Raw genomic sequence first — 13178 nt, forward strand, 5'->3', positions numbered from 1 at the left:
TGATAGTTTCCAGTGGCTTATTTGTTCACCAGTTTCCAAATACACATATAGGCTACTTGTCCAGAATTGAAAAGAACAGAGAAGATACACTATAACAACAGTAAAGAGTCTGTATCTGTGATCAACCTGGAGGATTAGAACAGAAACATTCACAGGCAGCAGCATAAGTGAACATTGGTCACTGGTGAAGAAAGTGATAGAGAGATCAACAGTAATCACTCCTGGCATTCATATAGCCCTTTTATTATCCAAAATTCTTTCACATATTTTATTTTCTTTTATCTTTAAAATAATGATATAGTGTAGGGAAAGTACTTATATACATTTTACAGAGGGTAAAACTGAGATATAGTGAGATTGAATGACTTATCTATTGTCTATCTATAATCAAGTAAGAACTCAAATTGAATCTCTTGACTCTAGCCCTATGTCCTTATACTACAACATGAATGATATTATTTTGGGTTTATTTATGTATTTAATATATATGATATATGAAATGCACTATACTCATTCTGGTCCTTGAATACACAGAAATAAAAGAAAATTTATAACCCTCAAGAAATTTATAGTCCAAGTTAAAATATAAGCAGGTAACTGCATAATTACACATCAGTGTATTAGGTGTTAATGTTATGGACTAAATGTTTTGTCTCCCCAATACCCAGAACAATTCACATGTTAAAACCTAATCCTCAGGGTGCCTGGGTGGCTCAGTCGGTTCAGCATCCCACTTCTGCTCAGGTCATGAGTTTGAGTTCAACTCATGACTCGAACTCATTAAGTTCATAGGTTTGAGCTCAGCATTGGGCTCTGTGCTCATAGCTTGGATCCTGGAGCCTGCTTCGGATTCTGTGTCCCTCTCTCTCTCTCCCCCTCCTCCACTCACTCTCTCTCTCTGTTTCTCAAAAATAAATGTTAAAAATTTTTTTTTAACTTCTCAACAAAACAAAACAAAACACAAAAACAAAAACAAACCCTAATCCCCAACATGATGGTACTTGAAGATGTAGCCTCTGGGAGGTGACTAGGTCATAAGAGTAGAGCCTTCATGAATGAGATTAGTGCCCTTATAAAAGAGACCCAAGAAGGCTCCCTCTCCTTCTTTAGCCATGTGAGGACACAGGAAGAAGACAGCCATCTATGGACCAGGAAGTTGGTCCTCATCAGACAACAAATTAGCTGGTGCCTTGATCTTGGACTTCCCAGCCTCCAGAAATAAATTTCTGTTGTTTATAAGTCCCCCTCCCCAAACCCCGCAGTCTCTGGTATTCTGTTACACCAGCCAAACAGACTAATAGAGTTAATAGAGTTAACATAGAAGCATGTTAAAAACATCAAGGTGACTCAAAGGATCATTTAACCAGCCAGGAAGTTTGTTAGGCAAGTAGCCTTGAGGTTGAGGGTGGTGAGAAAAGAAAAAAAAAAGCTACCCTGAGAAGCCAATGCTTATAGGACAGGTCTCAGTTAGCTAAGAAAAGAATTAAAAGTAGGTAAAAGAGCATTTGGGACAGAAAAGGCAGAATGTACAAAGGCAGAGCCATGTAAAGAGATGGCACAATCCTTCTGAAAGTTTCTTCCATAAGTTCCTCAAATTGCCACTTCCCTAAAAGGATTAGCTCTCATGTCTAGATCCCTTTTCAATAGAGGACTTATTGCCCCCACTGCTTGGAGAGCTGTCAGGTACCTGTTAGCTGTCAACCCCTTCAAGAATTGCCTGGGGGATGCCTGGTGGTTCAGTCTGTTGAGCATCCAACTTCAGCTTGTGTCATGATCTCAGGGTTCATAGATTCGAGCCCTATATCAGGCTTTGCGTTGACAGCATGGAGTCTGCTTCAGTTTATCTGTCTCCTGCTCTCTCTCTCTGCCCCTCCCCCCCTCTCTGCCCCTCCCCCTCTCATATTCTCTCTCAAAAACAAATAAACTTTTTTAAAAAATTGCCTCCACTGGAGAGTTTTCATCCAAGGTAATGCCCTTTCCCTAGACCTATATCCAATGCTTGATCAACGCAGGAGTACAAATATCTGATCATCTTGGCCAAGCTCAAGACATTTATGAAGGGTCATTTCAGCCTACAGGCTCTCTCTGGTGTTGGCTGAGGCTGTATTTGAGCCCTCATTTCAGTTTCTAATTAAAAACAGATCTTCCATGCCAAGATTAGGACCCGGGCTAGGAGAGAATAGGACCTTCACACAGATACTTTAGATAAGTATCTAAAGTAGAGATCAACAAAAATCCTAAATCCTTAGATCCCTGACAGCCTATAAGGCTGAAAAAGTGCACCTCCACCATCAACAGCTAACACACTCTACTTTTGCAAGAAGAAAATGCAGAGGTCTCCCTCTGAAAGATAATGTTTGCTTCTTTCAGGATATATCCCTATCTCCCAATCAGGTCACTTGACCAATAGCTAAGGTTAACTTTCAGCATAACCAAGCCAAGGACATACTGGGTCCATAAGAGAAGAAAGACAGTATACTTTCTAAACCTGCAGGATTTAGAATCTTAGCAAGGACCTCAAGAGATAGTGCAAAGTCACTTCTCTGCACCTAGCCATCTACTTTGTGGAGAAAGAGAAGCGACACAAGATGGGAATACGTATATAGACTCACGAGTAGTGGCAATTGGCTTGGTGGGCTGATCAGGGCCTGGAAAGAAAAAAAATAAGAAAATCGGGGACAAGGAAATTCAGGGTACAGGCATGTGAATGAACATATGGAAGTGGACACAAATTACAAAAACCTTTGTATAATTTTACCAAGCCCACCAAATAGCATCCAACATAGAATAGGTACTAAATAACCACATAGATAGAGCATTGAAATATCCTTCCAAAGGCGCAGATGAAATTTCAACTCAGGACCAATAATTTACTAGGATGGGGTATCATCTTCCAAGGTTAGTATATTCTTTGAATCAAAGAATATGGGTCATATTCCCAAACGATAAATATATGAATCTAGGAACTAAGGCATGGAAACAAAAGTTGTCCTCTCATCTTTCCCAGTTCCATGCTTGAATCATTTGTGTGCCCTTTCTATACAACTCTGGGCTCTATGCATTTAAAGATGCTTGTTCTTAAAGGGAGAATACTTGATCCAAAGAATAGAGTATAATCCCATTGTATTATAAATGTTTACTATAGCCTTGGCAGTCAGTCTCCATGTGCCTAGGAACCAGTTGGCAAGAGGAGGAGTAATCGTTTGGGCAGAGTAACTGACCAATCATCAGGCAGTAGCGTTGCTATCCACTTGGTGGTCCACTTGAGCACCTCTTGGTCCTCCCCTTCCCAGTTATTATGGCAAATGGGCAAGTGCAGAAATCTTGTTTTGAGAAGGGCAGGGTGAATGGGGGCTGAGACTACTTAAGCATGAGGGTATGGGTTACGCCATCAGGTAAACAACTGAGGCCAACAGAAATGCAAGGTGAGAGTGAGGAAAACAGAGAATCAATAGTAGGAGGCATTAAGTGTAAGTTGTGATACTGAGGCCAGCTATAGCATTGGACTATAGTTTGTCTCACTAACATGCTGTTCATACTTTAACCCAGGAAGAGAAGTCAACAGAATCTTAAAGAGCTGCTTCCTAAATGTAATATTGAAATGTGAATCTGAATGGAGCAGGGGGGCAGGCTTTTGTGATCACTGTGCACCATCCAGATGTTCCTTTCTTCCTGTTCCAGCTACTTAGAATTCAGCCAGCAGACATCTAAGCTGTCAGCTCCTCAGGGTTGTCTCAGCTACAGAGAGCCCTCTCAACCATGGGATGCCCTTGCTAAGGATGCCCACATCCGATGACTTATTGATGTGGTAATATTGAGGCCTGCCATCTTACCCCAACTCAGGGCAACTGTGAGGGGCCATTCTACTTCCAGACATCCCTGTGGAATTGACTAAGATTTGTTTTGTGTCTCAGCTGAGCATATCCTTCTTTCCAATTCTGTTGCTTTTTCCAGCCCTCCAGAGGTGCTACCCCAAGAACACTCTATAATAATATTCTATCCTCAAAATTCCATTTCAGAATTTCTCAGTGTAACCCAACCAGCAACAGATGAGAACATCTAGAAAAAGAAATAATTCTGAGCCATTTGTGTACTGGGAAAAGAAAATACTTTTTATTTCTGAAAGCACTATGGTAGTAAGGTATTAAGGAGCCAAGAATAGAGTTATTTAATGGAACTAGGGAGGGAGTGAAGCTGCCCAAACTTTGTGTTCCTCTACAGTAGATGTTCTGTCAAGATACAGGGGAAAAGGAATGGCATGGGGGTAGTAGGAAAGAGAAAAATTCGTCATGTGACCAGCCTTGTAAGTTTTGTAGATCTATTGATTATTCTCATGAAGAAGGATGCCCTACAACTCAAGTCTCTGGGTTTCTGCCCAACCAAGATTTGGCAAAAGGCTTTTACTTGGAATACAGAAGAGGCTACCTTGGGTCAGCTCCAAAGTGAGGACTGCTATTTAGATAGAAATGACATAAGTATGTCCTCTTTTCCCTACTGATAGGTCTCAGAGCAATTGACCCAAGAGGCCCCAGAGACTCAGAGAATCACAAGATCATGAATAAGCAAGTGCAGGAAAGAGTGCAGCTACCGGTGCCTTAAAAGATATTGCAAATAGCCAAATTTCCAGCCCAAATGACCATAACTTTGGCAGACAAATCGAATTCTGAGGGCAGAAGGAAATCTTCAAATGTTTATGTAATTTTGTACAGGGGAAGAGATTGCTGAGTCTAGGAAGGGTGGGGCCCCCCAGGCTAGCTGCCACACTCCAGTGATTACTCTGAGCCTTAATACTTTGGAAATTCACCTTTAAAATTTCTTGTCTGAGTTTTAAGGCACAATAGGCAATTCATTCATTTCCTCCCAGAGGACCTGACACATGTGACTATCTCCTGAGAAAAGCAATTATCACCTCAAGGTGGTCTGCCTGAAACACTCTTCTTTAATACTGATTTAGAGGAAGTGAGCCCATGTGACTGCCTCAGGAGGCTAATCACAAGACTGGGAAACAAGGCACTGTGAACAATTTTTACAATATGCTTCTCAGTGAAGCACACACACAACTTAAAACCCAGCAAATATTTTCATAAATTCTCTCACTTTCATTTATTATTTTCATTATAATTTCTAGGTCAATAGAGTTTCTATCATTTTGTGATGATCATATTTAAACTCATTTCTTTGAGAGTTGAAATTATAATTACTTTCTATTATATATATACCACACAGCTATTCATACTCAGGTGGCTCCTAGAAAACAACGTATTCTCAATTGGCAAGATAGTATCTTTAGAAGCTATATTGGTGTTTAAAAGGGACATTGAAATGGTGGACCAGGGATTGGGAGAATATGGTTCAGAGTGTTTTTCTCTAGAGGCACATTTCTGCCCATCCTCTTTTCATATGATTCTAGTCCAGAGCTGCCTCCTTCACAAAGTACTCTACACCAACCCAGTCAACCCTCTAGTGTATCTGTGGCTCAGGACACTTGTTCTTTCTTTTGTCATAGTACTTAGTATAGACTGCCTCTCTGTAGGTGTCTCCCCACTCCCTCAAAGACAACTACCGTTCTTCTATGTCTTATATATATTCGACTTAGAGTGACTTTCATATATTAATTATTGTATATGTGTTGTTGAAATGAATCAAAACAATGTAATTGTATTATACAAATAGTTCCTCCAAAAGATAGAAGAATGCAAAATAGGGAGACATATTACCCTTTATTTGTACTCAGGATTACTGTCTACTCACTAGTTGTAAGCAATTGGCCATAACTATAATTTTTTATCTCAAAATTGAATGCTTGTCTTCCATCTATGTTTTTTAATAGAGACAACACGAAAGATGAAGGTGATAATGTTTGTGAGATGTTCTAAGGTCCTTTTATAAAACTCTTCAGATATTATTTCTTTATTGGGAATAAAAATCAGTTTCTCCTGAAGGAATTCACATCCACAGAAGCAAATGAAAATGTGAGGTTATGGGGGAGTTTATATGTTGGTGATAAATCAAATAAGGCTGAACTATATACTGTGCTAAGAAAATATTAAAGGCCAGATAAGCCAAGAGATTAGATAAAGAAATGTGTTGCATACCTGTGTAGGTGGGAAGCACACCAACAGCAAAGGGCAACCTAGGGGAGAACAGGAAAGCAGTGGTGAATGCCATGTTACAGAACAAAGAGAAGCATTCAAATTAAGAAATAAATAATCATGGAAACGAAAAATGCGCAAGGTGAGCCAAGAACAATTCCAAGGAAGCTGAGTTGTAGGTCAAGCATCCAGGTTGGGATAACAAGGAAACAAACTCTGAGAGAGGAGGAAGAAGTAGAGAGAGGCTTAGGTAAATATTAGTCAACTCAGGAGAGTGAGATCTGACCATGGAAGATAAAAGCTGCTGTTCATCTGTTCACCTGCTGAGTTCACTCCAACAAGGTCGCAATATGGAAATCTTTTCAGACAAGTCAACTGCACCCAGCCATTGCAAACAATGCTAAGTCTTACAAGAGACAAGTAAATACCATTCAGCTGTCTTTGGGCAAAGGCATACAAAGCTACTGGTGATTTTTATGAAAACCAAAATTTATGTTTTCAGTGGTAGAGATAGAAAAAAAAAAGTGCCTTAACTTGAATTTGAATCCTAGCTAATTACGCTATAGAGAGACACAAACCCATGCATGAAGACACTTTCTGCAGGATGTTATCATTCTATTGTTTTGTAATTTTCATCTAATGGTATGAATCCATTCTTTCCTCCTGCATCTCACTGCAAATCATTCTTCCTCTTATCAGTCTGCACCTCAATCACAAATGAGGCTCAAACAGCAGGAGTCCTCAAGACCTCTCCAAATCCCAGCTTGTTGCTGTTCTCTTGGGCATCAGAAGCAGAAGCACCTGGAAGACAGCAGCTAAGGACAAGAAAGAGATGCAGAGGTTAAGACCCCCGAAGGCCCAGGGGCACCTGGATGGCTTAGTTGGGTGAACATCTGACTTTGGCTCAGGTCAAGATCTAACAGTGTGAGTTTGAGCCCCACATCAGGCTCTGTGTTGACAGCTCATAGTCTGGAGTTTGCTTCAGATTCTGTGGTTCCCTCTCTCCGCTCTTCCGCTGCTTGTGTGTGTGTGTGTGTGTGTGTGTGTGTGTGTGTGTGTGTTTTCTCTCTTTCTCAAAGAATAAATAAACACACACACAAAAATCCTTGGAGGCCCCAATTCTTCCCATTTTAAACTGCTGAGATCTATAAAGAGATAATAATTTTCCATTGCACCAAAGTTCATGATAATAAATTGGTGATTACAGAGAAGATCAAAACTAATGACTTTCAACTCCAGGTTCTACATTCTCCTTAGTCAACTCCTGGGCCTAACAGGAATATCTCTCACAGAAATGAGAGCATGATGAGACTTAATATCAGGGAATAAGCTAAATCCATTGCTGACACATTAGTGTTATATAAGTCTAAAGACAATAAACTACGTCTACTTTCCAAAATGGTAGTGTCACTGTGCCTTTATATTTTTGTCCAGATTTTTGTTCCATAGTTATCTGGAACAAAGATCATAACAAGTAAGGTGATTCACAGACTTATAATGATTTCATTTTATTTGATATGTTTGATTGCTAAGTGCTTAAATTAATTGGTATAAAGTTTTTTAAAAAACCAAAAAGGTAAAGAAAAAGAATGGCAAAGAACAGACTGAGATTTGTTATTTCATGTTCTACACAGTATATAAAACTGATTTTACTCCCTCTTCTCAGATCTAACATCCAGATGGTCCTGAGTTAAAAATCTTAAGCATGTTAATCACACCATACATCAAAGAAACAATTATTCAATATTACAGGGCTCCTTCCCACTGACTCAGCAAGCTAATTACCATCACCTATCTCACTACGCAGCTACTACCAGGTTGAAGGCATAAGTGATTAAAGAGCAAAGCATCCAAAAAGTTGACCACCAATGATTTCACTATCTGGAAATATGCCATATGAAAAGATTTCAAATGGCATAAGCTTTCTGATCCAATTTCAACAGGTAATAATGAGCAATTTTGGATAAAGTTGTGTTTCTTAATTTCCCATGTACCTCAAAAGAGACAGCTTTATTATTTTTCCCTTTTTTTTTAGATTTTAGTTTTTTGACTGCTTGAGATTGGAATGGAGTTCTCTCTTAAAAGTCATATCCTATTCTTTATTAAGGAAGCCTAATTACTGCTCCAATCTTTGGATTTAGAAAATTTAGGGATTGATGAAAAACAAAATCTTGCCACTTATAAAGTCTCACTATGAATCTGATTCTGTTGGGCACAAGTACATTCAAAAAAATACCATTAGCACATAGAATAAAGTTTAGTTTTAGCCAATGGATTAGTTTATTTGAGAGTAATTAAACTGCCATAAAGTACAAAAACAGGAAAGAAATACTTGGGGTATTGATTTAATCTTAGAATTCACTCTCTACAGTGAAAGGATGGAAAAACAATTGCTGGAGGGCTATGGGGGAAAGAATCATTGTATCTTCAGAACCAATTCTCATTGGCTGAAGTAGTCAGCACCGCAAGAAAAGAAATACGTTTGTTAAGCCTTCCAACATATTCTCAGCTCCTAATATACAGTAAATGCTCCACATTTTTTCAAAGTATGTATATTGTAGAGGGACCCTTTGTCAAGATACTAGTTGTATTTATACTTTAAGTAGTGATACTTCCATATAATATATTCATAACTATTTTATGTAAATATAAATATATTAATATATAACCCTAAAAAATAAAAGGACTATGATTATCCCATGGAAAAACGACTATAATTTATCCCACAATGAATTAGATATGCGATATTATGAATTATCCATTTATCCATTCAATAAGTATTTATGTACTATCATATGCTAGAATGTCTCTATCTTCAATGACAGATTATGGACCTGCCAAAAGCAAAAGATGTGCAGTGCACGAGACTGGAGTTAGCACATTCTTTCAAATTAGTCTTCTAGAATTGAATTTAAAGCGATTTAACTGTGTTTGAAATGAGATATCTCTGAACAAGATTTGGTCTGCTCCACAGACCAATGGTTAGGAAATTCCTAAATTGAATGTTTGAGATGAACAGTGTAAAGAACATCATCAGAAGGAGAGCTAATGGATTGTGACTCCATCTCCCCAGTAAAGTAGTAAAAAGGCCCTGAAAATAATTGTAGCCCTCACATTGGGCAAAAATATCCCCCTAGAAGAGACTCGAAGAGTTATTCCAATTGGGTCATTAAGAAAATACTTAGATCGAAAGTTGCCATTGAAATTGTTCTTTAGAAGAGTTCTGCTGTCGGCAGGAAGAAATGAACCATGTAATGCTTGATGCTTGGCATTTAAAAATAGAAGGAGTAAAGTATAAACAGCATGTTGCAGGGGAAGAATTCCACAATATGTTTGAACTAGATGACCTGCTATAATCTTTACCATCTCTCATTTCTATTGCAGTTAAGTACACCATAAAAATAAAGCCATGTGGGAACCAGACCATCAGTAACAACAAAAATAATAACACTCTGAACTCCTTCCTTAGATGAAAGGCTCTATGCTTTTACAAAACACTTTGTAAACATTATCTTTCTAATTCTCACAACACCCATGGTGTGTGGGAGGTAAGTATTATTATCCCATTTTGCAAATGGAGAAGTTGAGGTTCATGGAGTTTGACTGGCCCAAGGCCACAAAACCGACCAATAAGAGAACTGAATCTATTGATGCTCAGAAGTGAGCTGCTAGAAAACAAGACGACAAAATTTGGGGGATCAATATAAAATTCTCCTGGTATGTAGCAATGATATAAAAAAGAAAAATGGAATGAAATTGCAATTCTAATAAAGGAATTAAAGCAAGATGAGGCAAGTTTTTACGAAGGTTAAAGCACATCAAAAGAAAATGAGTTAAAGCACCTTCCCTAGTGATGACTTTGCAGAAGAGAAACAAGAAACACTCAGCCTTCTGAATTATGACATTATTTAGAAAAAAATTAAGAAGAAAATAAATAGAAAAAGACAGTTGCCTCCTATTCAATTGCTATAATAATCAGACTAACTGGAATTCTATGATCCTAAAATCCAGATCCAAATTCTCAATATTCAGTGTGCATGATGACACTGGTTCTGTACTTTAACCTTAGAGCAATTACCTGTACTACCTGGCCACAAAACAAAATAGTTATTTAACTATAAATTAAGAGTAAATGATGGAATGAATAAATAAATAGATCAAATAAAAACTTTTAAAAAGAACATATTTGGTTCATTCACATCTTTTGGGTGTGACTAAGACGTCCTAATATAGGTAATAGCTGAATCAGACCTCACTCATTGCCCAAAAACACAGGAAAGGGCTAATGGAAGAAAAATGCCAACAATGAAGGTGACTGTCATTTTAGGAGGGCCAGCATTTTCCAGATTGCCTTGGGCAGCCGTAGTTCCTAATTCAACACACAGTTCAGCTCATCCTAGGTATGTACTCCATACGATACAGCTCTACATGAACAAATTGAAGCCACTTGCCCTTTCAATCACTGTGAGCAAGTTACAAAGACCCTTCAGGCACCAGCTATTAGGGACTGTGCTTCAAGGAACCACAGAAATGTGGAGCACTCTTGATTCAGACTGCTGAGTCAGTGACAGGAATGGGCAGAGGAAAGGAGACAGTACGGCAGAGTCTCTTAAGCTTCTAAACCTAAAAGAGATGAATATGTTAGGCATCTCCTTCTTTTTGTCTTGGACGTGTGAGGATTCTCTACATTTATTGACTGTGGTTAGTTATTTGCCTTCTCAGATTTCTAGTACAACTGTTCGTTAATGGGCATAGCTAACACAGGAAGAAGTTGACAAAGTGAACAGAGGCTGGGCCAATGCAGTTTCTAAGGAATTCATGTTTTTTTAAGTTTTTAACTACATAATGATTTTATTATCTGTTTGTTTTCTTGGTCTTCAGAATAAGCAAATGCGTAAAAACAGCCAATAAGCCAAGCATCATTCTCTGTACATAGTCCACATCACTTGATGGACTTACATTCTTATTATTGGTGCAGCAACAATACATCACATGGTGGTAAGAAGCATGAGGGTCTCAAGAAGTCTCATACACTTCTGTTCCCTCTTGAACCAAAGAGGGGTCACCCTGCATTTTCAGTTTGTAGGAACCACACTGTCAAACATATTCTTTTTTTTTTTTTTTAACATTTATTTATTTTTGAGACAGAAAGAGACAGAGCATGAACGGGGGAGGGTCAGAGAGAGGGAGACACAGAATCTGAAACAGGCTCCAGGCTCTGAGCTGTCAGCACAGAGCCCGACGCGGGGCTCGAACTCGTGGACCGTGAGATCATGACCTGAGCCGAAGTCGGCCACTTAGCCGACTGAGCCACCCAGATGCCCCAAACATATTAATTCTTTAAAGTCTAGCTTTCATCCTGATCCAGGTAGTTAATGCCTTAACAAGTTGTCTATAAAATATATATATATTTTTATAATTATATGAAGTAAACATTTATTTATATGTTGCATATTTTCATATATTTTGCCGCATCTTATATATTCAGTACATATATATATTTATTGTATATACACAGATTTATGAGGAATTACATTTCTCACAGTGGTGAATGTTGTGAGGTATCACCCAGATGCCCTCTGGAGAATGAAGGACTTATTTCCCCAGCTACTGGAAGTGGTGCCAGAAAACAGCCCTTGGCTGAGGGTCTTGCTCACGGATTCCCTCACCTGAATAATAATAATTCACGTGAGACTACACCTCCTTCTGGTAACTGGTCTTCTACATTCAGGAACTGATCAACATGTAGAGCCCCCTTTCCCAACTCAGAACAAAAGAGGACTAGAGCCGCCAGTAAGCTCTCTAGACCCTTAATCATATTACATCACAGTTTAACTTTTTTCTCTGCTAAACTCTGCTTCCTGGCGCTATCTTCCTCAGGGCTGGTTCCCAAGAGCACTTCCTGACAAATGCCCCAAACACTTACCTCCATCTCAGTATCTGCTTTCTGAGGACCTCTCCCAACATGCAAGTCAAAGACTCAGAAAGATATGATAATAAATACATGAGTCCAAAGACTGGGTAGATCAAGGGCACCATGATTTGGCCTGAATTTTGAGAGATGTAGGGTGCAAGATCCTTATCATTCAATAGGAAAATAAACCTTCAAAATGAATTCCATGTTTTAGAAACCTGTATATAGGATTTTAGAGTGATTTTGTGTGGAAATACATCCAAATGTTATTTTAATGTTCCTGGCGAGAAAGCTGAATACTAAGTTATTCTTATTTGCACTCATCATGAGGGTTGCTTAGTGACAGGTGAAAATTGTGGCATAGTAAAAGGAGACCTACATTTAAATACCAATGCCTGCACTTGATATGCAGCCTCAGGCAAGTGACTTACTCTCTCTGAGCCTCCTTTCCCTCATCTGTTACAGGAAAATTATGACAAAATAAAATACATTATGTAATCTGCCCAGTTCAACACTTTGGCACATTATGTTAGCTTAGTAAATGTTTGGTTTCCCTTGATATTGAAGGGTAGCATCACCTTTTAACTGCATGATAAGAGAAGTTCACATCACAGCAAGACTAGAAGGAAATGCAAAGAATGGTTAATAGGTATGTATGGTATAATAGAGATTTTTTTAAGTATCTAGAGGTTAGAGAAACTTCACTGAAACTTTCTCTGATGTTCCAAACCCATATTTTCCACCTTCTGTTTTCTGCTTATCTTCTAGAACTCAGTTACTCCCTAAGAGGCTCTTGTGTGTTAGTTAATGTCCTCCTTTTTTTTATCAAGCCCCACCCCAGATTATAGATAAATAGCCTATAATGCCTATCAGAAACGAGCCCTTCATATTCATTCATTCTGCTAGAAATCTTTTGATGATGGATTAACTTTAGAAGCAATAACCTGAACAACATTATTTGGACATTCAATTCTATTCTCAAATATAACCTCCATGTCCTCCAATTTAACCCAACAGATGGGTTTCATTAAGAATCACTCAAATCTCACTGACTCATGCCCCCATTAGCTGACATCCCTCAAGGCCCTTTGGTTCTCCTCCCATTTGTTTTTCTGGAGCCTCCAAAGGCTCTAAATTGTTACATGCCCTCACATGCTCTCGCCAGGAGTCCT

General features: G+C 38.6%; 1 long non-coding RNA gene across 1 annotated transcript in view; it reads right to left on the bottom strand.

Moving 5' to 3' along the window:
- Positions 1-2609: 2609 nt before the first annotated feature.
- LOC109246425 (uncharacterized) overlaps positions 2610-13178 on the bottom strand; it is a 39028-nt gene continuing 28459 nt past the window's right edge. The window contains exons 2-3 of the long non-coding RNA XR_002071350.2: positions 6096-6133; positions 2610-2648 (exon numbers count right to left, since the gene is read on the bottom strand). This is a non-coding gene — a long non-coding RNA (uncharacterized LOC109246425). The remainder of the gene's footprint in view (positions 2649-6095; positions 6134-13178) is intronic.

Source organism: Panthera pardus, unplaced genomic scaffold (assembly GCF_024362965.1).
Source record: "Panthera pardus isolate Hobbes unplaced genomic scaffold, ASM2436296v1 HiC_scaffold_2, whole genome shotgun sequence".
Classification (NCBI taxonomy): Eukaryota; Metazoa; Chordata; class Mammalia; order Carnivora; family Felidae; genus Panthera; species Panthera pardus.